At 41.5% G+C, this 27,109-nt stretch overlaps 1 protein-coding gene across 1 annotated transcript in view; it reads right to left on the bottom strand.

Annotated features, from left to right (window-relative positions):
• LOC109034933 (LIM/homeobox protein Lhx9) overlaps positions 1-27,109 on the bottom strand; it is a 118,353-nt gene that overhangs the window by 57,745 nt on the left and 33,499 nt on the right. The gene's annotated exons all lie outside the window — the stretch shown is intronic.

The following is a 27,109-nucleotide window of genomic DNA, read 5'->3' as shown; positions in this document are numbered from 1 at the left end:
CTGTGAGACGAATATGGGAGTAAGAGGCAGTTTGCTTAACTGAATCAAAACAGGAAAAACGGAGGTTCTCATGACCTTTAAGTTGAATGTAAAGTATTTTTTGATGTAAAATGAAACTAAAATATACTGCAAAATCTTACATAATTTGGACGTCTTACTGGTATTAACACCTGCATTACGAGGCATATAGATTTTTCTCAGCTGCACAGTCCGAGGGATTCGCAGCACTTGAAGCGTTTGAGATCAAAATCTATTGGCGCATTCGAGGCAAAATATCCATTATTTTGTACCCAGGGGAAATCACTTTACAATTAAACCGACCAGTATTTTTCATTATTTTGAAAGTGTGTATTATCATTTTTCATTAATGCATAAGAATCATATGTATTCATGTAGCATGTTCCAACGGCAGTGGGTGCAGTTGCACCCACAAGATTTTGAGAGATTTTCCGCCCGAAGATTTTTATTTGGAAACAGCGTGCTTTTCCTTTTTCAACGACGTGCTTGGGTATATCGAAACAAGATTTAGGAAAACTTATTTAAAATAACTCTTTTTGTGAGCCCTCGTTTTATGTCACAAATTTTACCAATGTTTTTGGCAATTGTGCTTTCAACGCCTGAACGCGAAATAGTTTGCTGTAATCTTTGTTTAATGCGTTAAGTATTTGAGGTAGTGTTAGGTTAGAGTCGAATTTCTAGCCATAATGTTGTGATTTTCATGCAATAATCTAATGGCATTAACTATCAAAAATAGCTTAAAATTGCATTTTAGATAGGCTAAATTTTCCCGGGATGACCCCCCGGTGAGTGGACTTATTTTCTGCTCGCAAGAATCAAAAGCCCACGCGCCACCTCTGTCCAACGGTTAGAGCCCGTGGCGTGTTTTGCGATATATCGATTGATCTGCCATTTGAACCTATGGAAAAGGATCGATAAACAGGGTGTTCGCGGCGAACACCTTAATGATCGATTCTTCACCATAGCTTCAAATGGGGAAATATCGATAATGGATCTTTCACGCCTCACCACTGGTTAGAGCCTCAGTATAGTCTACCCGGTGGTGACGGTCTAGGAAGGAACGAGGAGAAATTAATGGTGAGTTGCAAGCCTAAAATTAATTACTTTATAATCCGAGAAGCGAGGGCAGAGGTCTCACCCGAAGTCAAGTCCAATGCAGTGGCAGCCAAGCGGCCTATAATTGAGTTTTTTAATCACTCTGCTATCTAACACCGATTACAACCATCCCTTCCTCCGAAATTATAAAGTCTAATTTTCGAGGAAAATAAATCATACCCAGCCCGGCTGTTTTTCCTAGCTCGTAACACGACCCAGTAACCACAAACAATTCCTACGCGAAAGTGGTCCGGGCTTCGTGTGCGCATGGAGTCATGACACAATCCGACAAGAGTTATTTTTAGCCGTGCTTCATTTCCAAATCTTTCCTTAATGCACTAAAACTTCATTTTCATTTGAGTTATTACTTCCCCTCCCGAATTTCCTTGTATCTCCTTATCCTTAAGTACATCGGTAAGAAATCCGCGGGTGTACAAAGCAGGTTACTACAGCGCACTCTCACATATGAACGCTGCCAAGCTAAGGGAAAAAGGCCGTATGAACCTTCACCCGTTGCCAACTTTCCTTTGGTAAATCACGAATTCTCGGAAAATTTTGAAATATTTTTCCTCCAATTTTTCATATAATTTTGTTCGCAATTTCACCTGAAGTTTTTGAAACTTTCATGAAAAAATACTCATAGCATTCCTCAAAAATAAACATTTTATCGATGGAAATTCGGGAAAGCAAGGCCTCTGTACTTATTTCATCTTCAAAATTTGATTCGAAAATGCAACAAGGCAGCGAAAAATTTAGGACATACCCCTTGACTGAGACACATTAACGGATGGTCGTGAATTTTTCAAACCTAAAACGAATGACTAACAGGTACGTAAACTAGCATGATCGATACGCAAATCGAATCTATAGAGAATATTGGTATTTATTAGAATAACTTTTGATTCAATCCTCAGATATGGAATCCTTTATTTAATGCTGTTACAATTCGATGGTCCAACAATAATGAGACCGCTCTCAATGCCTTGATGGAAATGTATCGATTATCGAACAAAACTAATACTTTTCCTTGACGTTAGTCCGACAATCTCAATAACTTAAACAACATCCCAATCGGGGAAATTCGGACGGTATGAATTTTTAATTGCAGGTCACCAGATTTGTGTCAACGACTGTTAGCAATGAATAAGTCGATAACTCAACGAAATCGTCCGCAAAGGCATCTCGCATAAAATGACATTATCGCTCGAACTCAAAAAGAGCCGAAAAACGTCGGTAATCAAATTCTCGACATTCCCGACGACGGATGAAAAACGCCGCCCGGCAGCGAGACGGACAAATGATCGATACGTGAGAAAAATGGGAGTCGAAGCAGCGGTCATTAAAATAATCTCGGACATCAAAATCCGTGGGACAAAAGCGCGCAAGTGGCTACCCGCGTGAGCCACGAACCAGTGGCGCGACGCGTTTTGCGATATTGATCGAACTGCCATTTAAACCTATGGAAAAGGATCGAAAGACAGGGTGTTCGCAACGAAAGGCTTGATAATCGATTCTTTACCGTGCCTTCAAATGGAGAAGTATCGATAATCGATCATTCACGACTCGCCACTGCCACGAACCGCACATACGATACGATGCAGTTAGGTTCCTCGGTCTGGGATGAGAAAGGGGGCGGTAGAGGCGCACAGTGGATCGAGCCAATAAGAGAGATCGGACTTTAAATCCTTGACTAAAATTGCAAATTTTGATGTTTCTTTCGTTACATTTTAAAGTTTGAGGGTTGATTTAGGAGGGAAAGAGGGTTATGCAAAACGGCCAAAAAGTGACCCCGCGGGGATTGTACGAAACTTTGTGGGATGATTGTATAGGTCATTTTGGGCCTGCATCTGGCTGCTTTTAGGCGAATACCGCAGGGAAACAGCGTTGCCATTTTTTAAAGTCGTAACCTTCAAACACCCATAACTTTCGCAAAAATGCAGTTACAGAGCTCGTATTTATACCAAAAAATGCGGAAAATTTTGTTCTATCGACCAGCGCAAAGGAAATTTTTATTTGAGTCCACTGTTGCCACGTTTTGGCCATTTTTTTAATTTTCATAATGATTAAAAATCACGTTATCGCCTAAAAGTGTGTTTGCAGTTGGTAGGGATTGAATAAAAACCTGTCGAAATTATTGTTCGTTCGATTCCGCATCCATTGATATGTTATACTTTTCTGAGAGGCTTAGGGAATCCAAGTTACAGCGATTTAAAAATTCGGCAACACGCCCGACGCCCGATTTTGACGCTCATTAAGGTACGTTTCGCGACTCCGTGTTGAAGGAGAACGCCTAGATAAAACAAAATTCGAAGAGCCAGTTCATGTTTTACGCTTTTTTGAAACTTTCACGTCATTTTTAGAAATTAAAATTTAAGGCTACCGAATCACCCGAGCGGTCTGATGATTAGTTTTGGAAAGGGACCTAGATCCATCGATCTTGATCTCGATACAATATCGAAAACCGGCAACACCGCCGCTACTTGAATTTCTAAAAATGACGTGAAAGTTTCAAAAAAGCGTAAAACATGAACTGGCTCTTCGAATTTTGTTTTATCTAGGCGTTCTCCTTCAACACGGAGTCGCGAAACGTACCTTAATGAGCGTCAAAATCGGGCGTCGGGCGTGTTGCCGAATTTTTAAATCGCTGTAACTTGGATTCCCTAAGCCTCTCAGAAAAGTATAACATATCAATGGATGCGGAATCGAACGAACAATAATTTCGACAGGTTTTTATTCAATCCCTACCAACTGCAAACACACTTTTAGGCGATAACGTGATTTTTAATCATTATGAAAATTAAAAAAATGGCCAAAACGTGGCAACAGTGGACTCAAATAAAAATTTCCTTTGCGCTGGTCGATAGAACAAAATTTTCCGCATTTTTTGGTATAAATACGAGCTCTGTAACTGCATTTTTGCGAAAGTTATGGGTGTTTGAAGGTTACGACTTTAAAAAATGGCAACGCTGTTTCCCTGCGGTATTCGCCTAAAAGCAGCCAGATGCAGGCCCAAAATGACCTATACAATCATCCCACAAAGTTTCGTACAATCCCCGCGGGGTCACTTTTTGGCCGTTTTGCATAACCCTCTTTCACGAGGAAACCAATGAAACCGCTCTCAGAACCTCAAAGTTTTGCATAAACGGAGTTATGAGCGTTTAAAGTTTCCAAATTTTGTCCAACCTCGCACGATGGAACGACCCTTACGGAGAGATAGGACATGAAAGTTTAGACTAAAACTGCAAATTTTTATGTTTAACTTGTCACATTTTAAATTGTAAGGAATGCATCCAATTCCAAAAGCGAATTTCACGAAAAAACCATTAGGACCACTTTTAAAAACTCAAAGTTTTGTATAAACGGAGTTATGTGCGTTTAAAGTTTCCAAATTTTGTCCGACCTTGCACGATGGAACGACCCTTGCGGAGAGATAGGCCATGAAAGTTTAGACTAAAACTGCAAATTTTGATGTTTAACTCGTCACATTTTAAATTGTAAGGAATGCATACAAAAGCGAATTTCACGAAAAAACCAATGGGGCCACTTTTAAAATCTCAAAGTTTTGTATAAACGGAGTTATGTGCGTTTAAAGTTTCCGAATTTTGTCCGACCTCTCCTATTGACCCGCGCCACCGTGCGGCGGCTCGGCGCGGCGGTGGAAGAGGGAAAACTTTTCGGTCGAAAATCTAGCGTCATTGAATGCAACCAAACAACTTTTTCCTTTTCTTCTCCCATTTTGCTTTTTTTTCTCTCTCGGCGCGGAGCGGTGCCTTCTTCTTCCTCCTCCCGAGTTCCTTTCTTCTTTTGAGTTTTCGACGCGGAGAACCGGATTTCACGACGGCGCTGGGCGGAGCGGCCCGAGTCAACCTGTCCGCCTCTGGAGAGGAATCTATACGGCTTCTTTCTAGCTGACAATGCGCGCGCCGAGGTAACTACGGTGCCCGCGGTCACCGACCAAAAGGGGCGGGGGCTGGGGGGACACCGCCGGAGGGGGAGAGGGGGAGTCCGACTCCGCCGTGCGGAGTACCACCTAACTGCGATGGGGATCGTGTGGGAGATGCGTGGTTCTTGCACGACACAAGTGTGGGGATGTGTGGAGTTGTGGCGTTGACGTGCGCGGGCTTCGGATTCGGTGGAAATCAGGTTTGTTTTCCGCATGCCTTCGGATGTAACCGGTGACTGGTGAGTGGTAACTGGTGAGCCTCCTCCGGGATGAACCTGGCGGTTCAGCTTTGTTTTGCCCTGGCCCACTGAACCCGTAATGGAAATCCGCTGAAATTGCCGACATCCAGAGGCGGATCCATCAATTTGGCAACACCGGATTTCCTCCATTTGAACCTATGTGGAACGATCGATTCTTGTCGGAGCACCTGGCCCCTCTAAGAAACGATGTATTTCCATGGGTTTTATTGGAGAAAAACAACGTTGCCAATTTTCTGGATCCGCCGATGATAGTTCCGGAATTCGGGTCTAGTTCCGGAAAATGCAAAAGATCCAGAACATTTTGGGAATTTCAAAGTTCCGGGAAAAATTCAGGAAAATCTCAAAAGTTCCCTGAGGCGGATCCAGCAATTTGGCAACACCGGATTTTCTCCATTTAAACCTATGTTCAACGATCGATTCTTGTCGGAGCACCTGGCCCCTCTAAGAATCGATACAAGTCCATAGGTTTAAAAGGGGAATAATCGATGTTGCCAATTTGGTGGATCCGCAAGTGCCGACGACCCCTGACAAATGGGCTTCGATGTCTTCATTCGGTCGTGTTTAAATCAAAGGGAGCTATCGCTGTTTTGACTTGGGTCCTAAGGTCCATAAGAGTACATGCATGATAGTGCCTACGTCACAATGGAGTTAGTTCCTTTCCTCGTAACGCGTTCAGTTTTCAAACTGAATTTTCTGCTAATTGATAGTAAACTAGAGTAAGGCCCACAAAAACTCTGTACTTCCACTGCGATGTTTCAAAACTTTCGCAGTTGAAAGTTTCGCTATCGCTTTGCTGATTAAAGATGAAAAGGCCAATTTTACTGCGCTGAAAATTTGTAATACAAGTCTTCACGATCGAGAGAGATGGCACAGAAACGTTTAAGAAATTATGCTGACAACTTAGTCAATTGTTCATCTAGAAAAGTAGCGTGCAATAGGGAGTTTGCAGGTGCTTGATCATACCTTGAAAACAGTTTCATGCATATTCTTTACTGTACTCCTGACATACCTGCAACAGAGAATAAAGACATTTATAAACATTGTGGCAAATCATTCATAGTGATAATTACGAGTATTAGATGAGATCAATCATACTAGAGTCCCTTCATACTGAGAGTTAAGACAACACCCCTCATGGAGTCACAAACGGGAATAAAGATTACAGGAATTGAACGTTTTTCGTAATCTTTGATCGGCCCATTCTCAAATTCCTTTCTTCGTTCCTTCCCTCATTCCGTTTGTTCCTTGCCGAACCCGTAATTCCCCGTTCCATTCCAGATTATAATCTTTGCAATCGGTGAAACTGTAATCTTTATTTCCGTTTGTGACACTGTGAAGGCCTAAAATACGGGAACCAATCAGAAATGGATTCACATTGTCTTGACTCTCAGTATAAAGGGACTCTAAATCATACTAATTTCTTCATTTTTTCTATGGAATATGCCTTTTTTGACGGGTTTTCAAGATAAGGTAAGTTACCCGTCCCTTTAAATCGGGCAACGGTGGGATGGGAGCTGAAACGGCCGCCCCGCCGTCGGTGGCGTGGCTTGGCGTGGCGTGACGTCGCGGCGCGGCGCGGCGTCGATGTGGATGTGGACGCGACGGAGCCGCATTCGCTCATGTGACGGATTGTGGTGATGGAGTACGTAATGTGTGGTCTGGGCTCTCGTAGGGGTAGCCAACCGTTAGAGGAGGTCGTTAAAACGTTTTTCGCGCAGTTGCACTTGGGGATATTAAAAATCTGCACCGCTTCATAACCGCCGCTGCCGCCGCCACACCACTCCTGGCGCCCCACCCGCGTTCCCCCTCCACCCCCCCCCGCAGTCACCCTTTTCCCACCGGGTTGCTAAGTCTACTGCCCCGCGATCGATAGCGGAATTTTAATGGGTCAGTTGAATGGCGCCTCGTTGGGGCACCGACCCCCTGCCTATGGTAGGGAACTAGAGTACCTCAATAGGGAGAATGTTGATGGCCAAAGTGTGAAACCACGTAACGCTATTTTGGTGCTTAAAAATTTCCGCGCAAATTATATTTTTTCCAGGGGAAATGAACCAACTTTATAACTTGAAATGTATCAAGAATATTCTGCTATCGGAGAAAAATATCTAGGAAGTTTTTTTTTGTTACCTATTTTTTAAGAAATTACGTTGACAAGTACACTAGAAAAAAACACATTGGATCTAGAGTCCAGACTCTTAAAAACATCGATAAGAAAAAATACTCTTGATTCAATCAGATTTAAGCTGAAATCTAGAACCAAGCCTCTTAATTTGAGCGGATTTCGGATCAGATCGGCGAGAGCGCACGTCGAAACAGTGGCGGGAATACATTGAGAATGGAGCTAAGTCGGCCGGAGGGCTAAACGCTAACAGCCTCAACCGCCGTGCCAAGGAAAAACGCCGTATGAGCCTATAGACGTTACCAGATTTCCTTTATTAAAAACCGAATTTACTGGAGAAATTGTGAATATTTTTTGTCAAATTTTTCAGATAATTTTGTTCGCAATTCGATCTAAAACATCTGAAAATTTCACGGGAAAATATGCATAACTCTCCCAAAAAATACGTGTTTTATCCGGAGAAATCTGGCGACTCTCGAATGTTCTTACGGCGTTATTCCTCAGGACGGGAGCATATTTCTCGGATGCCGGGGATGAATTAAGCAATAAAAATATTATAAACGCTCTAGCTGCCACCGGCCGACGCGACCCGTCTTTGACTCGTGCCTCAGATGTCGCACAGTAGTTTAAAAATCAAGATTCCTTTGCCTGGTTTTACCAAGTAAAGACCCGGAGAACGAAGATATATTACTCTTTCATTATCTCTAAAAGAAATTTAAAGGCACAAGAAACTGAGGAAATGACTCACGCGCACCAGTTTTAACTTATTGAAGAAAACGAGTTAAAGTTTCAGTAACACTGGAAAAAAAAAAAAAAAAACACATTGGATCTAGAGTCCAGACTCTTGAAAACATTGACAAGAAAATGGACTCTTGATTCAATCAGATTTAAGCTTAAATCAAAAGGAAATCCGCTCGAATTAAGAGGCTTGGTCCTTGATTTAAGCTTAAATCTGATTGAATCAAGAGTATTTTTTCTTGTCGATGTTTTTAAGAGTCTGGACTCTAGATCCAATGTGTTTTTTTTCCAGTGAACTGTTCAGTAAATTAGCGTCCTTGATCTCATTAAACAACGAGAAAAAAGAACATATATCGATTTATCCCAAAGCTCATTGTCAGTCTCTTTGCGTTTATGGAGGATCATGTCTCGGGTAAGATGTCGTCATTATTCGCTGCGTTTCTGAAAGGGACGATATTTTGGTGAGTACTCTACTAAAATCAAGACGTTTGGACGTGTATTTTTTGAAAGTTTTTTTAAAATGATTTCACCGCCAATTATACGATCATATGACAGGTGCGACTGAGCAATTTAACGAAGCGATTCAATAACCTTAAAAGTTTTGGCTCCTTACTATCATTGCTACGTTATTTTCATCTAAAAATTTTTTTTACAGATTTCTAGCATATCTAAATTATCCTAGCTTATTCTAACTATCTTACTTATTTACAACCCGAGGCTTGGAAATTTCGGATTTTCCCACTGTGTGACGATCGACGAACGACAGACTTGCCTAGGTGACTAGACCATAATCCTCGAAACGCACGCACACACCCATTACGCGGAGTGGCGGAGTGATTACCGGCCCAGATCCAGCCGCTTGACCATTTTAAATGTGTCTCTGATGTACTGATTACACCGGAGACCGCATCTATCATTCCACCTTCTTCTTCCTCCTTCATAAAAGAGTACACCTCATATAATTCATAACAGCCTCCCTTCAAGAATTTTGGAGCGCCGCTGCCCGCTGCCTGCCAGGGTTGCCTCTCGCTGTGTGTCGCTCCTATGATAAATGGGCATATCTCAATTTCCACGTGAACCCTGTTTTACATGTATATCCATGCTTTCTGGAGCTCATGCAGGGATCTAGATACGCCCTTACGTCAGAAAGCGACGCGTGGAGCGATGGAACGTGTAAAAATTTCAAGCGGAACGGATGAATAACTCCACGCGCTTAAAAATCTACGATTCCAGGGACACAAGAGGTAGGTGCTACTCAAACGTGACCTCTCAAAATCTCCATCAAGATCGCATTAATTTTTTTCAGTTTTTGAAGATGACGGTACGCACTCTATACCACAAAAAGACCGAGAAAGTAGAAATCGTAAAGTCAGGGCCGGATGAAGGGGGTGGCCACATGGGCCGCGGCCCATGACGGCAAATTTAGAGGGCGGCAAATGTTGTAATTTTTTCAAATGTAGTTATCAAGCAAAAAATCTGATTCAGAAAAAAATCACAGATGAGGAAAGGCGAAAAAATCCCTCATATCCTGAGAGTTAAACTATAGTAATTTCTAATTTGTTCGTCTTTCGGTGATACAAGAGACAGCGCCTTTCATTAGTCTAAGCACACCAGTCAGCAAGAAACACATATTAGCGCCTACAAGACTCCATGAATACTTCACGCATTGCGTCAAACGTAGTGCGGTCAGCAGCGGTTGACGTGAAGCTCATAGTGCCTACAAGACTGCATGTATGAATACTTCACGCATTGCGTCAAAAACAGTGCAATCACTTGGTCAGCAGCGGTCAGCGTGAAACGCATAGCGCCCACAAGACTGTAGAGATACTTCACGCGTTGCGCCAAACACAGTGCGGTTGGCGCGGTGGCGGAAATTAAGATCATAAGTCACGAAATTAAGGACACTGGCAGACTGAGTCACTTCCTTCACGATCTGAATTACGTTGCATCACATTTAAGCATTGTTTGATTTAAACTAATCGCAAAATTATCGTCCGATGACGTCGATTATCGTCGTGGTGAAATGGTTCTGATCCAATCACTGAGGAAACTGTACTTTGATTATCCTCATTATAGGTCATTTAACCTTTCGTCTGGTCGGAAATTGACGATGTTAACTCGAGTGCCGACGAATGCGTTTTCATAAAAATATTAGAGAGAATGGGGAGGAAGGGGGGCGAAAGGACTAAACATCACGGAAAGAACAAAAAAAAAACTTCGAACAGAAAACTCACGACTCAAACAAGAATGCGAAGTTGCCAATTCAAATGTCTTGCCCCTCGCAAAGCTCCTTCATCTTCAATCGATACATATTTCTCCTTAACGTTTCCAACGTTGGCCTCGTCGAATATCAGTATTTTTACAAATAAACATAATTTTATTAAAATTTAATCATACCTGAAACAACAATTATTCTAAAAACGTTTTTTTTTTAAACCGCAAAAATCGCGTTTTTTTCGACGTCTCACTAGAGCCTAAAAATGACGATGAAATTAATCATTCATTAATCTCCAAAAGGCATCTCAAGATTTACTTTGTCAAGCGAATAAGGACAAGCAGTGATAGGGTCGGGGTTTACAGGATCGTAGCCATCGCCTTATTATTAGATGTAGAATTCCTTTTGTCTATACAAGATGGTGCATTCGTCGTTCCTCGGTTAAAGTAATTTATAACTTATGTGCATGTCAACGTTGCGAAATTTCAAATTGAAAAATATATTTTTACTACATTTTTTACTAAAGATCTCACGGACTTCTCTTCTGTTAACACGCAGAACTCAGGAAAATTTTGGACGAAAATAATTGCACAGATAAATCCTTGTAAAAAGATGGAATTGCTAGAAACAATTTTCCAACCTAGGAATAGGGTTACGTTCCTTCCTCGGGATAAGACGTATTTTGACGATAACCAACGATAGAGTGTAGGAAGATTTGACAGCTCATAGCGCAGCCGAAAGAGGACGGGTAAAGATAAAAATTTAAATTAAAAAAAAAAATCATTCCTCATCTGGTGTTTGAAGAATGGATTCGTGTGAGCCATGTGCTGATGTAGTGTGAATCACGCCCGCTGTTATCAGCGCTTATCATAGACATGAAAGGATTAACTTAACCTTTAGTGAGCGCCCGGCGCACCATATGAATCGGTCAATGTAAAAACCACGCGAGTCAATTTCTGAGGTGACTTGACCTCCATAAGCATGTCTGTATTCTAGGGTCCATCAGATAATACACATGTGTAGTTTTGACACCCACAGATTCATATCGTATCGCATCGCGTAGCTTCTGTAGACGCCTTTTCTCTCCAACTGCAGGGCCAGAAGTTAACGCCCAATGTTGCCATGTAGTGTGACTCAAAAGACAGACTCGTCGAAGTGGTCCACTAGACAAGGTGCAGATTGAAGCCTTCTGATACAAGTTTTACAATTAAAATTTTAAAATTGTAAAATTTTAAACGGGAATTACTAAAATTATATCCAAACTGAAATATCGACGTTATATTAAGTTCGTTAAGTTACGGGAATATTAACAATTAAAAAAGATATGCCTCTCTGTCCAGCGATGCCACTCAAGCCCCCGATTTCTTAATTCTTTGGAATAGGTGTAGATTAGGTTAGATTAGGTTAGGTTAGGTTAAGTTAGGTTAGGTTCCTGCAATGTGATTAACAGGCGTAACACGATGTGTTGCAGCTTTAAGCATGATCGGTCGGTTTGAGTGTGACTTGGGGTGAAACTCACCTCTCTCAAGTGCGTTGAATGAAAGCTCTCATTTAAAGCTGGCAACGCTAGGATCTTACTGACCGAATATTTAGGTGAAATGAAATATGAAATTTTATCACGCGACGCAGACGTTTTTTTGGTCCAAGGTCCGATCTCAAGCGTGGCAACACCGACACAGTCGAGCCATCCGAGAGACAAATGAACAGCTTATTTAATAAGAGCATAACACCTTAGGACTTCGCTAGCACGTGAGTCGTTTTTTAATAAGTTGATTTGTATTTAAAGGCACCAGATTGCGCAAGAATTTTAATGCTCTCGTCCCGAAAAAATCAAATAGTATTATGAATTAGGAATAATAGTTTCATAGTATCAATAGTATTATGAATATCCCTCTCCTTACCCTCTCAGCGTAAAGCAACGAAATACTTTTCTTTGAAAAATCAAAAAAAAAATTAAACCTATCAAAATTCTGTGGTATTTTTGTGTTTCAAACCATGTTGACGGTCAATTCCTAAGTGCTTGCTACAAAAAAATAAAAATAAAAAAACATGAGAGAAAAGCATACCTAAGTTTTCGCGCGGTTATAAAAATACAAGTATTATGAATTTCCCTCTCTAGACCTCTCAACGTAAAATATTTCACCCTGTTAAAAATAAAAGAAACTATTCACATGTCAAAGTTCAGAGAAGAATCGCGAAAATACTTCAGTGCTTCGTTTCGCAGACGAATGTAGCTCAAATCCAAGATATCAAAATCGACTTCAAAAAATTCAATTTTGCAGGAGAAAATGACTTTGCAAAATCTGTCAAAATTTCGTTCATATTTGTGCGTAATCAGAGGTAAAATCACATGAATTACTGTTAGAAATACCTAACAGCTCTTCAAAGAAAATAAAATTCGGGAGGAAACACTTTGTAGCGAAGAAATGTAGCTACGTTCCTGCCTATGGGAAACGCCGGTCATAATCCTCCCTTTTAAGAATGAAAGAAACGATCCACTAAAAAAATCCATCTTTCGCCGCCTCGCGCTGTAACCTTGATCGATATCCATGTTGTCATCGTGCGCGAAAAATTCACCGTTTTCCCATGGATTACCAACGAAGACATTGCTAGCATTCGTGCAATGTGGCATTGCGATCCATACAGACCCGAGATTCGAAGCGGGACGCAGTCCGCGGTTGGGAATTGCGACTATTCTCGGGCGGGGACGGAGGGGGTGGAGTGGGGGGGGGTCGCGGTTAATTGAGATGTTTGTTAATTACACGCACGCACTTAAGTATAACTCCTGAGCTGACTACTAGCCATGGTAGACGTGTCTGGAGATCTCGCGAATTGCGCCGTGATTGGCCGTGACACCCAACGCAAGCTCAAGTTGCGACCCATGAAAGGAAAATGCGGAATTTCGGCTGACGGTACAGATAATTATTTTTTTTTTTTTTTTATTTTTTTATTTTTTTTATCGGGGGGAGTTTTTCTGTCGAAAATTTTCAAGGGAAAAGTGTGTGGGGGGAGGAGGGGGTAATTTCCCGGGCTCCACGGACATTCTTGAAAGTTGGGAACACACTGTTTTTCCTCAGTGCATTTGAATAGAACTAAAATGGACCGCGTTAAGGAGAAAGGAACCGCATCAGATGCGGCCAAATTTGATTGGGCAGTTTAATTTTGTAAATGGAAACAGTTGCGCGGATTTTTGAGCAAATTTTAGTGAATTTTCTGCATGTTACGAAACAAATTCTTCAAACTGTTCAAAGGAATCTGCACAAACGTTCTCTCGAAAACAATTTAATTGTCCAGTTAAATTTAGCAATAGTTGATGTGCATTGGTTTCTTTCTGCTAAATGCGGTCCAAATAATCGATTCTATACGAGAGCCCTCCCCCCTCTCCGCTTCAAAACATATCGACAGATTCATATGCGAGTACAAGGACAAAATCATGTATTGCCAAATATAGTTTTCAGTTTGCCTTCATTTAGCCAGTTATGCAAAAAGCGCACCCACGTGTTAAAATAGTTGCCGGCTACGCGGATTGTGTTCTTTTGCCCTAAACCATAATTTAAAATTACCTTTACACCTTTGATCAAACGGCTCTAAATAAGTCAAAAGACACATCTATTTTTATTCTAGCACTTGGTCGAGGATCCAGCGGAATGCTGCTGACTGAACTGTAGATGATACGAGTCAAGTACACACAGATTTTTAATGTGTAATGACAAATGGCATCTCAGTAAATGGCACGTGGACTAAATCTCGCGATAAATTATTATCTAATGTTTTAGAGTGAACCGTTCAAAAATGTGTGCCGTCATCAATTTCATTTATCGTTGTTCTCGAAGATCAGTTACAGGCAAATTTATACACATTGCCCGATTTTTAATCTCTCGCCGATTTAAAGAAGAGACCATGGTTGCATTTTCTGGATTTAATATGTAACAAGACATTCTGACTTTGAATTTTCCGTTCAAGTGTTTTTTGTGGTGGTTTCTGCAATTATTTTACATTGTAAGATAAAGTGGGAATTTTCAGTTTCTTGCATTCATATCTGATACAGTCAGATTTATTGAGTTTGGATTCCACGCTAGGAAACCACGAGACGGAATGGAAGGAACATCTCATAGAACATGTATAAAAACACGAACGCGGATTTTCTCAAGCATGCTTCATAGAGGCGAGACTTAGCGTGTGTGAAATCGGAGAGAGATTTTCAGATTGTAAAATAGATTAGTTTTTACTCGAATCAATACGACTGTTTTTGAGATGCAAGCGATAAATTAAATAACTGGTTGGGCTGGTTGTCATTACGCATAGCCTTGTCGGGTATGCAACCGGTTGTGGCATCAGGCGCTACACCTCTTCCTACTAATGTGATGATTTTGGCCACCACATGCATGAAGTCCGCATAAAATAGTACAAATGAAAGAAGAAAGGAAAAAACCAAACAACTGGGGGAAGCTGTCTTTCAATTTTTAATTTTTACGCTTTGTCATTTAAGAGGCTCAGTTTACCACTTTCTTTCTCTATTTCTCTTTCTTATTTCCCTCCTTCTTCTTCTACTCCTCCTCCGTCACACTGGAAAAAAACACATTGGATCTAAAGTCCATCCTCTTAAAAACATCGACAAGAAAAAGTACTCTTGATTCAATCAGAATATAGCTTAAATCAAGGGCCTAGCCTCTTAATTCAAGCGGATTTCGTTTTGATTCAAGCAAAAATCCGATTGAATCAAGAGTATTTTTCCTTGTCAATGTTTTCAATAGTCTGAACTCAAGATCCAGTGTGGTTTTTTTTTTTTTTTTTTTTTTTTTTTTTTCCCAGTGCACCTCCTTCTTCGCCTACTTCTCTTTTCCGAAATCTTCTCCCTCTTCACTTTTTTTCCTCGTCTTCTTTCTCCACCTCTTCTTATTTCCCCCCTTCTATTCATACTCCTCCCTCCTCTACTCCTCCTCTTCCTTTCAAGTCCTCGACCACGGATTTCGAGGGTGAAGACTCGAAGTCTTTTTGACCCGCAACGCTTCGTCGGCAATGAATCCTGCGTATGCGGTTTGTTAGAACTCTCCCATTCCTCCGCGCAATCCGCGGTCGATCCTCCCAGGAAGTCCACGTTTCACAGTCATACCTCAATTCCCACGTGAGCTCTGAAGAGCATGGAGTTATTCGGGCTACAGGGCTCATCTCAGACTGTAGTTCCACTCTTTCAGCGGTGGGTCTGGAAAGCGCGCATTTATGCAAATAGCAAATCGGAGCCGAGGGTCGACAAAAGACTGAAAAGCGCCCGACGACGACTTCGATGGAGGACAGAAGACGGGACTTTCAGTCTTTCAGCCGTCGCTCAAGAGCAGCTATTAATTATCCTTTCCAGCCGCGGTGACGCTCTGTGTTATCTCCACGACGACAACGCGATCTATCGATGATTCCTTGCATCTGTTGCCTGGAATATATCGAGCTGGACACATCGATGTATCAATGACATCGATACGTCCGCACGAGAAATATCGAGCTGGATACATCGCACTGGGAAAAAAAAAACATTGGATCTAGAGTCCAGACTCTTGAAAACGTTGACAAGAAAAAATACTCTTGATTCAATCAGACTTTTGCTTCAATCAAAAGGAAATCCGCTCAAATTAAGAGGCTTGGTTCTTGATTTAAGCAAAAATCCGATTGAATTAAGAGTATTTTTTCTTGTCGATGTTTTTAATAGTCTGGACTCTAGATCCAATGTGTTTTTTTTTTCCAGCGCGATGTATCAAGACATCAATACGGCAGCACGAGGAATATTCAGTATAAAATTTATAAATATAAATTATTGAGAGATTATTTGCACTCATATGAATATAAACAACTTTCTCAATAAATTACTGTTTTATCCAAGGAAATTTGGCAACGCCTGAAGTTTCATACGGCGTTCTACCTTAGCACGGAAGATAGCAATGTGTGTCTCTAAAATATATTGTTCCTGTTCCCTAGAAACTTCAGAACGCGATCGATCGCTGTGTTTTTTCCGATCCCAAGGCCTAGATACACACGGCGAATAATCGCCGCCAGTGAAAGACGGAAGCCAATGGGAAGCCTTAATTTTGATCCATTGACGTCGATAAATCGAAATCGAGGCTCTCCATTGGCTTTCGTCTTTCACTCGCGGCGATTAACCGCCGTGTGTATTTAGGCCTTTAACCTTAGTAATCAATCCTTTGCCATAGCTTCAACTGGAAAAATATCGATAATCGATTATGCACGTTTCTGCGCTGGGATTTTATAGATCGATGGATCGAAGTTGGCGCGCGAAAAGATGGAGCTGAAAACAATGGCCGGAGAAACACGAGGACGAAACGGCTCTGCTCGTCCTGCGCATCAAAAGCGCGGCGGATAAGTGGGTTAGTCATACACCTGATCAAAGGTTCGCCTTTAATTGAACTTTCTGGCGCGCACGCCGAGTGGCCGACGCGACGAGGCGTCCGCATTCTTAGACGTCCACGTCGTCCGACGTCCGTGCCCGCCTGCACTGAGACAAAACTACGGTTATAATTACCATATTAGTGGTGTTCAATATGCACTCTTAATTATTTGTGGCCATAACCAATATTAGTGATATTTTTACTGGATCAATCGTAATTTTACAAGTGTGTGGCAGTAAAATTACCATTTAGTTGTAAAAATTTCTCTATCATTGGCTATGGCAACTACTAATTAAGAGTTCATATTGAACACCACTAATATGGGAATCATAACCATAATTTTTTCACAGTGTGCCTTTAGACAGCGCGCCGAGAAGCCGTCAATACCTGCTGTATCAGATGCCAAAGTATAAAATACACGACGCGCCATTGCCCGCGTCTTTTAAGGAATGAAAAATTCCACAGAGCTTATGGATAAAGTGTCGCGAATACAATACAGAGGAACTATATACCGTTAGAAATGCCGCAGTAAAATCCGGGGTGTATTGCGGACGTACATCTGCCAAACTGATCTATGTGCATTATGACGTGGGCCCTGTTATACATATATTCTGATGGGTCTCAGGGCTCTTGTCTTAATGCACATGGCAAAAAACAACAGATAACACATAGATAACATGTTTGTTTTTAGGAAAATTACGAATATTTCTCCTTGAAATTGTCAGGAACTTTAGAACAAAGTACGAATAAAATTCTCTAAAAAAAAATTGGTAGAAAAATATGAATCAGTTAACCAGGGAATTCGTGTTTTATCAGAGAAAATTTGGCAACGCTTGAAGACTCATACGGCGTTTTTCCTTATCACGGCTGAGTAGCACAGATAACTCTTGCTCAGCTCGAAAAAAAAACTCGGAATCACTGAAAAACGACGATGGAAATCATACGGTCGGTCGTACTTTACATGACTGCAAATTTGCAATTTTTCAGATCCTTTGCACTGATACGTAGTCCCATTCTGCGTGTACGCGACCGGCACGTTTTACAGACGGGCGCGTTTAAGATACGCCTGTCTGACAAAACGATTAAATATAATTTGAAAACTACATGGAGCGGGCGGGCAGAATGGGCATATCAACGGGCATGTTCTGCCGTGCTAAAGAAGAACGCCGTATGAACATTCGAGAGTTGTCAAATTTCCTTCGATAAAATGTTTATTTTTGAGGTAAGCTATGAATATTTCTCCTTGAAATTTTCAGGAACCTTGGGTAAAATTACAAACAAAATTATACGAAAAATTGGAAGAAAAGCATTCATATGTTTACCAGGAAATGAATGTTTTATCAAAGGAAATTTGGCAACGCCTGAAGGTTCATACGGCGTTTTTCCTTAGCACGGCAGCATGTTGCTCGTGTGAAAATGAATTCGCGGGCGGCTCATGGAGCCGGATGGACAATGAACTCGAGACAGTGATTCTAACCTAACCGGAAGTCGAGGCACCTCTCTCATCGGGACGAGGAGCGATGAGAGCGGATATGATGAGTCTTACCTAGTTTTTAGCGCCCGCAGCCGCGAAAAGTCCATGTCGGCCTCCGCTACACACCCGCCGCAAGAGCTTTCGATGACTGTTGCACTACCCGAGTGCAACGTTTCCTCGACAATCGGAAAAAGCCTTCATATTTTCGTCGATAAAAACCGGAAATGACAACGCTAACAGTCGATTTCCGTCAATTTTCGAGATCCATCGGTAATCTACATGAAGGGTGGAAATGTCACTGGTAAATAGTAAACTCAGGTATTTTGTCGAATGCCTAGACAAACGGTAAAATATTCTTGCGTAGAATGAAATTTTGAATTTTTTCCTAATTTTAGGCAAAATAATTAATTGCTCTAGTAAAAAAGAATTTTCTATAAGAATATGGATCATGCAATAGCATTTTAAACTATTTTCAGCTCCTGAATGAAAATGTATCTCCAAGTTAGTAGCGTGTCTCAAAATACAGATTTTTTAAAATTTTAACATTTAAACATAATGAGAGGCATTTGAAATGCAAGAAACAAGAAGAGTTCTTGAATTTGATGAGTTATTTTTCCAAAAATATTGAAAATTCAAGCTCTCTTCGCCATAAATTTACAAAAATTTTGTAAAATATCAATATTTGACTATCTGCCGAGGCATTTGATAAAATGCCTGATTTGACTAATTGCCTGAAATTCAAGAAGCTTGGTAAGCGCCATCAGACGTTGCTTCGATTGCGATCAACTGTTTCTCAAATTTAACGGGGAACCAGGGGCCCGTATTCGACGTCATGACCAGACACCTTGCCTGGTATGGTATGGTCTGGTCTTTGATCCAGAATTTCCCTCTAAAATAATTCGTTAAAAAATAACCACTCTTTTCAATGGCTATCCTGCTCGCCTACTCATTTATTTTTCAGTAGTCCCCATGCCTATCTATCAGGAATTCGTAATGGGCTACTTGAAATGTAGGATAAGACAAACTGAGAGCTCTCGAGGAGACGTGGAAGAGGAGGGGTGCTTCAGATCCCCCGTATGAATGGGCAAATTGAGTAACCGTGTAGTGAACGACCACACTGCTGGCTCTAATTTTGTTTTTATTTTTATTTTACTTTTTCTTCGCGATGGGTCTTGATGTGGGAACGAACCAAGCTGAGACTCCAGATACGAGCTACGCCCAAGCACTTCCCTTGGTCGAAATGTAAAAGTCGATAAATGGAACAATTACTAATGCAGGCAATGCTGACTCTCCCGAGCCTCCCAAGAGGTGGCTCGGAAAATGGGAGACGTTCCTTTTTCTTTTTTCGCCCACTGTTGCCACTTTTCAGAAGAAAATAGGGCAAGTTTTTAGAGGAGCTCTGAGAGACATGCTCATTAATTAAGAAGCTCTTAAGCAAGACGTTTTGAATAGGCTTTGATTTTCTAAAAAAAAAATTTCTGAAAGCGATGGTAGGTGAGCATACCGAAACTGAAGACTGATTTGACTCATCATCGTTAATGTCTTCATTATTTTTAATGCGGATAAATTTGTCTTCCAGAATGGCAACGCCGAGTTTTATGCATTAGATTTGTGCCACGGACAACCCGGTAGGTCTCCCGGACTAAAACGATTCCGACGTGCCTCAGACACTTTTTTACTCTCTATTGCCAAACTAACAAAAAAGAGGAAAAACCTGAGTCAGTTTTGTGGACCCTAAATCAAATTTTTCAACGAAGAGAGCCCTCTTTTAAAATTATTGAACCGAACGTTTAGAGTTCAATAATAAGGATCGACGTAATCAGTCTTGGTTTTATAGCGCATATCCATCACAAGAACGTCCATTTTCAATAATTTCATCACTCTGCTATATCGATTTTTGATTTTTCCGAACTGAAACTGAAGCTTCCTCAGTTAAACGAATATCAGGGATCTCCTGAAACCTTTCTCAGTCACAATGTGAACCATTTAGGACTAAAACTGCTTATGGAACAACGAGGAAGGATATTCAACCCTCGGGGTCGTTTTCAAAGTCGTTCCTGAGACATTGAGGCTTCCTTAAGGAATACGACATAGTCACTTACAAGTTTGGAACAAAAAGTCGACAATTCAAATTTGGAAATAACACCATAGAAGGGGCTAGGAGGACAAGACCCATAAGTGCAATTTTTGCTATTTCCAGAAATACGAGTTTGAAGTTTCGAAATCACATGGGCTCTCACGGCGGAAAAAAAGTTCAAACCAACTTGCTGATGCTTAAAAATTGGAGTTTAGAAGCAAATTTCTCACAAATATGTATAAGGGTTAGTTTTACTAGAAATCATCAATATCTCAATTTTTTCAAAAACTGCACCTGTGCGCCTTGTCCTCCAAGCCCCTTCATAGTGTTATTTCCAATATTTAATTCAGATCCGCTTTTTCAGATCACTTGGACGATCAGTGCGGGGTCTTCGGATATTTGTCTCAGACTGCAACCACACGGCAACGTGGTTGGGTGTGCAGGTTAACTTTTTTGCGGACTGTTTTAATTGAGCCACTTGTACGCGAACTTGGTGAGCAGAAAGCTCCCATTGATAAATAGCCCTTCATTCATTCCCATTCAAACGATTCGGATTCATTCACCTCTCCCGCGGTAATTGTTCCTACTTCCGGTCGCCCGAAAACCAGGGGAAAACGCAAAGAAAATACTGGTCGGCTACACCGTTCTCCGGATTAATTATAATCGCGCCCAAGTGAGCATCTTTCGCCCGGTGGCCTAGCGTGCTTTGCGAAACATCGATTGATCTGCCATTTAAACCTACGAAAAAGGATCGATAAACAGAATGTTCGCAAAGAAGACCTTAATAATCGATTTTTTACCATAGCTTCAAACGGTGAAATGTCGATAATCGATCGTTCACGACTCGCCACTGGTTTCTCCCGTCCTCTTCAGTATTCACTGGAAAAAAAAACACATTGGATCTAGAGTCCAGACTCTTAAAAACATAGACAAGAAAAAATACTCTTGATTCAATCAGATTTAAGCTTAAATCAAGAACCAAGCCTCTTAATTTGAGCGAATTTCCTTTTGATTCAGGCTTAAATCTGATTGAATTAAGAGTCCTTTTTCTTGGCAATGTTTTCAACAGTCTGGACTCTACATCCAAAGTGTTTTTTTTTCCAGTGATTCAGCGGCCATGCGGGCCATCCTTTTTTTCTCAATTTTAACTTTATTCCCCTCCTGTTTTAAAAATTGGAATATTTACAATACGAACAAATCTAAACTTAAGATAAGACTTAACTAAGACTAAAATCAAGAACTATTAAGATATGTCGATGCGTCCAAGATGCGAGGCTGAATTAAGAATATATATGTGACATTCTACATTATATTACAATTAATGGGCTATCCTAAAAACATTGCTTTTGCAAAGTATTTTTCAAATGAAGATTCGTTGTTTCCCAGACGAAGAACCGTAACTACCCACGAAGCATTGCCGGGTGAAATAAGTTCAAATAAAACACAAAATTTCAAAGAGAAAAAACGATACATGCTCCTGAAAATTCTACGCGTTAACTGCCACGGTCCCATTGCAGAAAAGAATGAATTATGATGGCATAAAAATCAGTCATCTCAAAATCGATGAATCGATGGTGGATATATTTTAGTGGTCTACCGGTTGTAAAATTTTAGTACCGCCGGCAATCGGCACATCGTAAATCTCAGGCGATCCATTGTCCCGCGAAATATCTTCACAGTTTTCACATTTTTATTTTCGGCGTTGATTTGTAGAGCACACCGTGTAAGTGCTTGCCTCTTGCAAAAACGAATCCTTATCCTAACGCAAGATGTACAACTTTTTCTTACAACTGAATTTCCTTCGTCAAAATGTTTATTTTTGCGGAACGTTATGAACATTTTTCCTTAAAATGTTTCGGAACTTCGGGTGAAATTGCGAACAATATCATCTGAAAACGGGAAGGAAAATACTCATAAGTTTATTAAGAAATTCGTGTTTCATTAAGGGAAATTTGGCAACGCCTGAAGATTCATACGGCGTTTTTCCTTAACACGACAGTAGTCTCCCTGTGCGCGCTGGACGGAGAGCAAGGATGTATCGCCATTTCCCCGAAGGCTCCGATGAAATTCCTTGGAATGTGGATGTGGCAACAAAGAATGGACTATTGGCTGATCGAGGGAGGGGGGGGGGGGTAAGGGGAGACTATTTAATCGGTGGACAGGACTGCTAAAGCAAACGACGGGGAAAATCGGGTGTCCCGACTGTCCTGTCCGGTGTCCACGATGGGCAGAGGCACCGGGCAAGGGCAGGAGTTCTGGGTAGGAGGTTCGAAGATCGAGCTATGTACAGGAGTCTGGGCAGAGTCACGACTAGGCCACCAGCATCTATCTCCTGTTCCATCATTTACCCTTTACATCAAGAATCACGCCTCAGCATTGGCTGGCCGATGGCCAACGCGCTGCCCGGCCTATTTGTTACACACACCATCTTATATTTGTCATCCGGCCCGGTAGAGGGTACAACATTTACATGTTTTTATCTCGACTACTATGAGTCCCGGGAACCAGAAATGTAGGTAGACTCCCGGACCCCTCGTTTGCACATCGCGACGTGTTTACGCTCAAAATAACGAGTTTTCCCGACCGCTCCCCCCCTCCGCGCCTGTCCCCCCCGTTCTTCCGTTCCTTGTTTCGACCCTCGCAACATTGGTTTTATCTTATCCCTTCCATGAAGAATCCGCGGAGGAGCTTGTAGGTTTTTCTTCGCTCCTGATTGGCGATATCTCTCAACTCCTGAAAGCGACCATCTTCACCAACTTGGTAGCTGTTGGCAATAAACTACGGAACTACAGATTCAGCCACGGCCCGGAGGGGGGCGGGGAGAGGGGGGAGGGGGGAGTGAGTAAAGCCCGAGTGCCCGAATTGATGGCTGGATAAAAAAGAACAATACAAGCTCCGCTGGGACACGCCCACGTTAACAGCTTCACTTGGCGTTGCTTGCGCCCTAACGTTATTGGGAAGATAGAACGAAACCGTTCCAAAGTTGAGCAACCAAAGCGCCTCTTCCTCCCGCCCCCGGGGATAGACGTAGATTCGCTTGAAACTATGCTGAACAAAACAAGCGTAACGCCGATTAAAATCTATCGTATATTTGTCGTTTTCGCCAGGCGCGTTAGTTATTACACCCTGTACTGCCTTGCCAAGGAAAAACGCCGTATGAACCTTCAAGCGTTGCCAAATTTCCTTTGCCAAAACCCGAATTTTCTGGTAAATTTATGAATATTTTCCTCCCTATTTTTCAGATAATTTTATTCGCAATTTCACCTAAAGATTCGGAAAATTTCAAGGAAAAGTAATCATTATTTTCCTCAAAAATAAACTTTTTATCGAAGGAAATTTGGCAACTCTCGAATGTTCATACGACGTTCTTCCTTAGCACGGCAGTATTCTTATCCTTCCTCATTTTTTGGTGACTGACTTGGGGGCTGCTTATGAATTGCGTAACGCGATGTTTCCGATATTTTGACGTTCATCCACTCCTCGCAACGCAATCCTAACGCTAGTCCAGACACCCCGTACGTTTTTTTAAGTATTTTGCGTTATTTACGTCCCCCAAGGCATGCGTGGACACCCCTCTTTATCCATCGCGGCCAATAGCGCGAAGCGTGAATGATAGATTATCGATATTTTCCCCATTTGAAGCTATGGTAAAGAATCGATTATTGAGGTGTTCGTTGCGGACACCCTATTCATCGATCCTTTCCCACAGTTTTAAATGGCATATCAATCGATATATCGCAAAGCACGCCACCCACTGATTGCGTTACCGCATAGATTGTTATGAAAACTCTCCCACTTCGCAATCTTGACGAACAGCGTATTTCTTTCCACGCATTATGAAAGGAGATATGAGTAAGATTTTGCATACATCTCGACAGTTAGAGTCTCTGAAAATGAACAGAGTGCTGTTGAACAAACTTCGCACTTTCTATATTTAATACGTCGCAACAGACGAGGATGAAATGAAGCCTGTACAATACGGCAACTGTTTTGACAAGAAAACTTCTTTATCGTGAGTAGTTCATTTCATAAAACAATTAATTTATCAGCGGTTTGTCTGATCGACCTTTAACTTTGCTCAAGTCGGACAAATAACTGAACCGCGATTACACAGACTCGCAGAAAAACTTCAACGTGTGGAAATAAACGAACGTGGCAATAGATAGGATTAATTCATTCTCAGATTTTAACCCTCAGAAAGTTCGCTTTTGAAGCGTACAATGCACGAGATAAAATAAGCGCCAACAGCAACTCTAATGACATATTAGATCAATTAAACAAGTAATAATCATAATTAATTACCAGTAAGACTACAAGTAATAGCCAATTTTGCGATATTTAGTTACTAGATCTGTAGACTCATACGGATGTGTGTACGATGACTCTCAATTTTATTTAAACAGCTCTCCTGAATAACTCATTAATGCAAATGAAAAGAGCACTCTAAACCTCAGGATTTTAACTACTGATGGCATAGACATACATAAAATTTGCCCCTATAGCGTACTCTATGGCGTACTGGCGCTCTGCGACACCTGAACGCCACAAATGCCTATCCTCCCAAAGTTTATTTTCTTAGACATACTGTCTGATTTCAGAGCATAATACTGCCGCGCTAAGGAAAAACACCGTACGAGCCTTTAGGCGTTGCCAAATTTCCTCCAATAAACTGTGAATTTTCAAGGAAACTGTTTAAAATTTTCCTTCAAAATTTTCAGTCGATTTTGTGCACAATTAAAACTAAAATATCTGCAAATTTCAAGGCAGAATATGCACACCTTTCCTCAGAAATACAAATTTGGCAACTATTGAATGTCCATACGGCGTTTTTCCTAAGCACGGCAGAATAGGTGGTACTCAGGATAGATACAGGGGGCGAAGCACGGGTCCTTAGCTGGGATTTATCCGAAGTAAATGGTTTATCTATACCAGAGCCTACGGCAAATAAGTCTACGCACTTTTAAACTGCTGCAGAATATCCATCATCTTCTTTCTTGCATTAAATGTAAAATTTACATGTAAATGTGGCGTCAGACGATCTTTTGTCGCATTCCACAAGTGTAAACTAATAAACTTATTTAGCGTAGACTCTTCCAGTCCAGATTATTATGAATTCGTTCAATACGAATGCTACCCTAGCGTAAATATTACCTTGCGGTGAGCTAACCATCACCTTGCGGCAAGGTATCGGCCTTGCCATCCTCTCCGAGCCCTATCCGAGCCCTCGCCGAGCCAGTTCAAGGAACTCGACGACCGGGAATAAAACCGTATGACAACACTGTAGACCCAAATCCAGGCGCAGGGCTTGAAAAAGGCGACACAGCATCGGGAAATACCCCGTGTTTGGGTACGATTTTCGTCTCCAACGTTGCCATGCATAATTATTGCCAGTCGTTAAGTTCCACGAACTGACCCGGCGAGGCCTCGGATAGGGCTCGGTGAGGGTGGATAGGCCGATACCTTGCCGCAAGGTGATGGTTAGCTCACCGCAAGGTAATATTTTCACTAGGGTATTCATCGGATTTCCGAAAGAATCAATTGACAGGCTCTGGCAAAGCCTTAAGTTATTCTTTGATGTTCGACAAAGTTAACGAAAATTTGATAAAACTTTGCAAAACATGTGACTGAGCACATGGATTATTCTTCCGACTAACATCCAAATTTTTTCCGCTTATAATACACAGGTTCTTTTCAAAAAAGGCCCAATGTGGAAATGACTAATTCCCCTAAGTCCCCTTAACGCTGCCAAATTAAACCAGTCTCTAAATTTTGGGGGTCGAAAATCAAAAATGGACTTTTGCAGTCGCGCCATCGATATGCAAGTACTCCTACGCGTTTCCTGTCACTCGAATAAAACCCGGGATAAAAAAAAACCGAGCCGAAGTCACATCACGTCCGGAGAGACAATGACATCAGGCCGGCAGAACCAGCTTACCGACATGCGGTAACCAATCACAACTCAGCATCGCGACAGGTCAAACAAAAGGAAGAAGAAGAAATAAGTCATCGATGAGAAAGAGTCCGCGGGCAAGAGAATGGAAGGATGGGAAGAGCTTGCTTGCCGACCATGTTAGTCCTGAGCGGCCAGGAGCTGCGTTGGAAAACTTCTGTCCGCATGATTCTCAATTGGATGAGAGCAGCGTATCGATTGTTCAATAGTTATCGAATGACCCCGATCGATATGTATAGCATTCTTAAGATAGACAGTTATCGATGAAGGTTATTCGATTACGATTCGACATCGATGTATAGCATATATCGATATATGTCATTGTTAAGATAGGGACTTATCGATCAAGGCCTTTCCATAACGATATTCAACAATCAACCCGTTGAAGTCAGAGCCTCATTCACACATTTCTCAAAATTGACGAGATTCTCCAGTAAACAGTTGTTCTGAGGATATTGACGCCAAGAAATCCAATTTTTATGGGTACGGAGCTTTCCTGTCCTCCCTCGGAAAGTTTAGGGGAGCCGCACTTAAAATTCATGTTTTTGCCGATTTGGATCTTTAGACGTCAATTTAAAATAAAATTTTCCGAACTTTCCAAGTCCGATTCTATTGCAAAGTGGCTCATACCCCCTCCCTAATAGAGCGTCATTTAATTTATGAAGGCTTCCTGCGGGCCAATTACTGGAATTGATAGGCAAAGCAATGGACAAAGAAGACAAGAGGGATATAAAGGGATCCCATTGGTTCCACCTGGTGGTTCTTACAGACTGAGAAGGAAAATGATGGACTAACTGTCGGGTTTCTTGTCGGTTGCCGTTAGTTAGT

The sequence above is a fragment of the Bemisia tabaci genome, chromosome 5 (assembly GCF_918797505.1).
Source record: "Bemisia tabaci chromosome 5, PGI_BMITA_v3".
Lineage (NCBI taxonomy): Eukaryota > Metazoa > Arthropoda > Insecta > Hemiptera > Aleyrodidae > Bemisia > Bemisia tabaci.
This window is presented reverse-complemented; position numbering and strand designations above follow the sequence as displayed.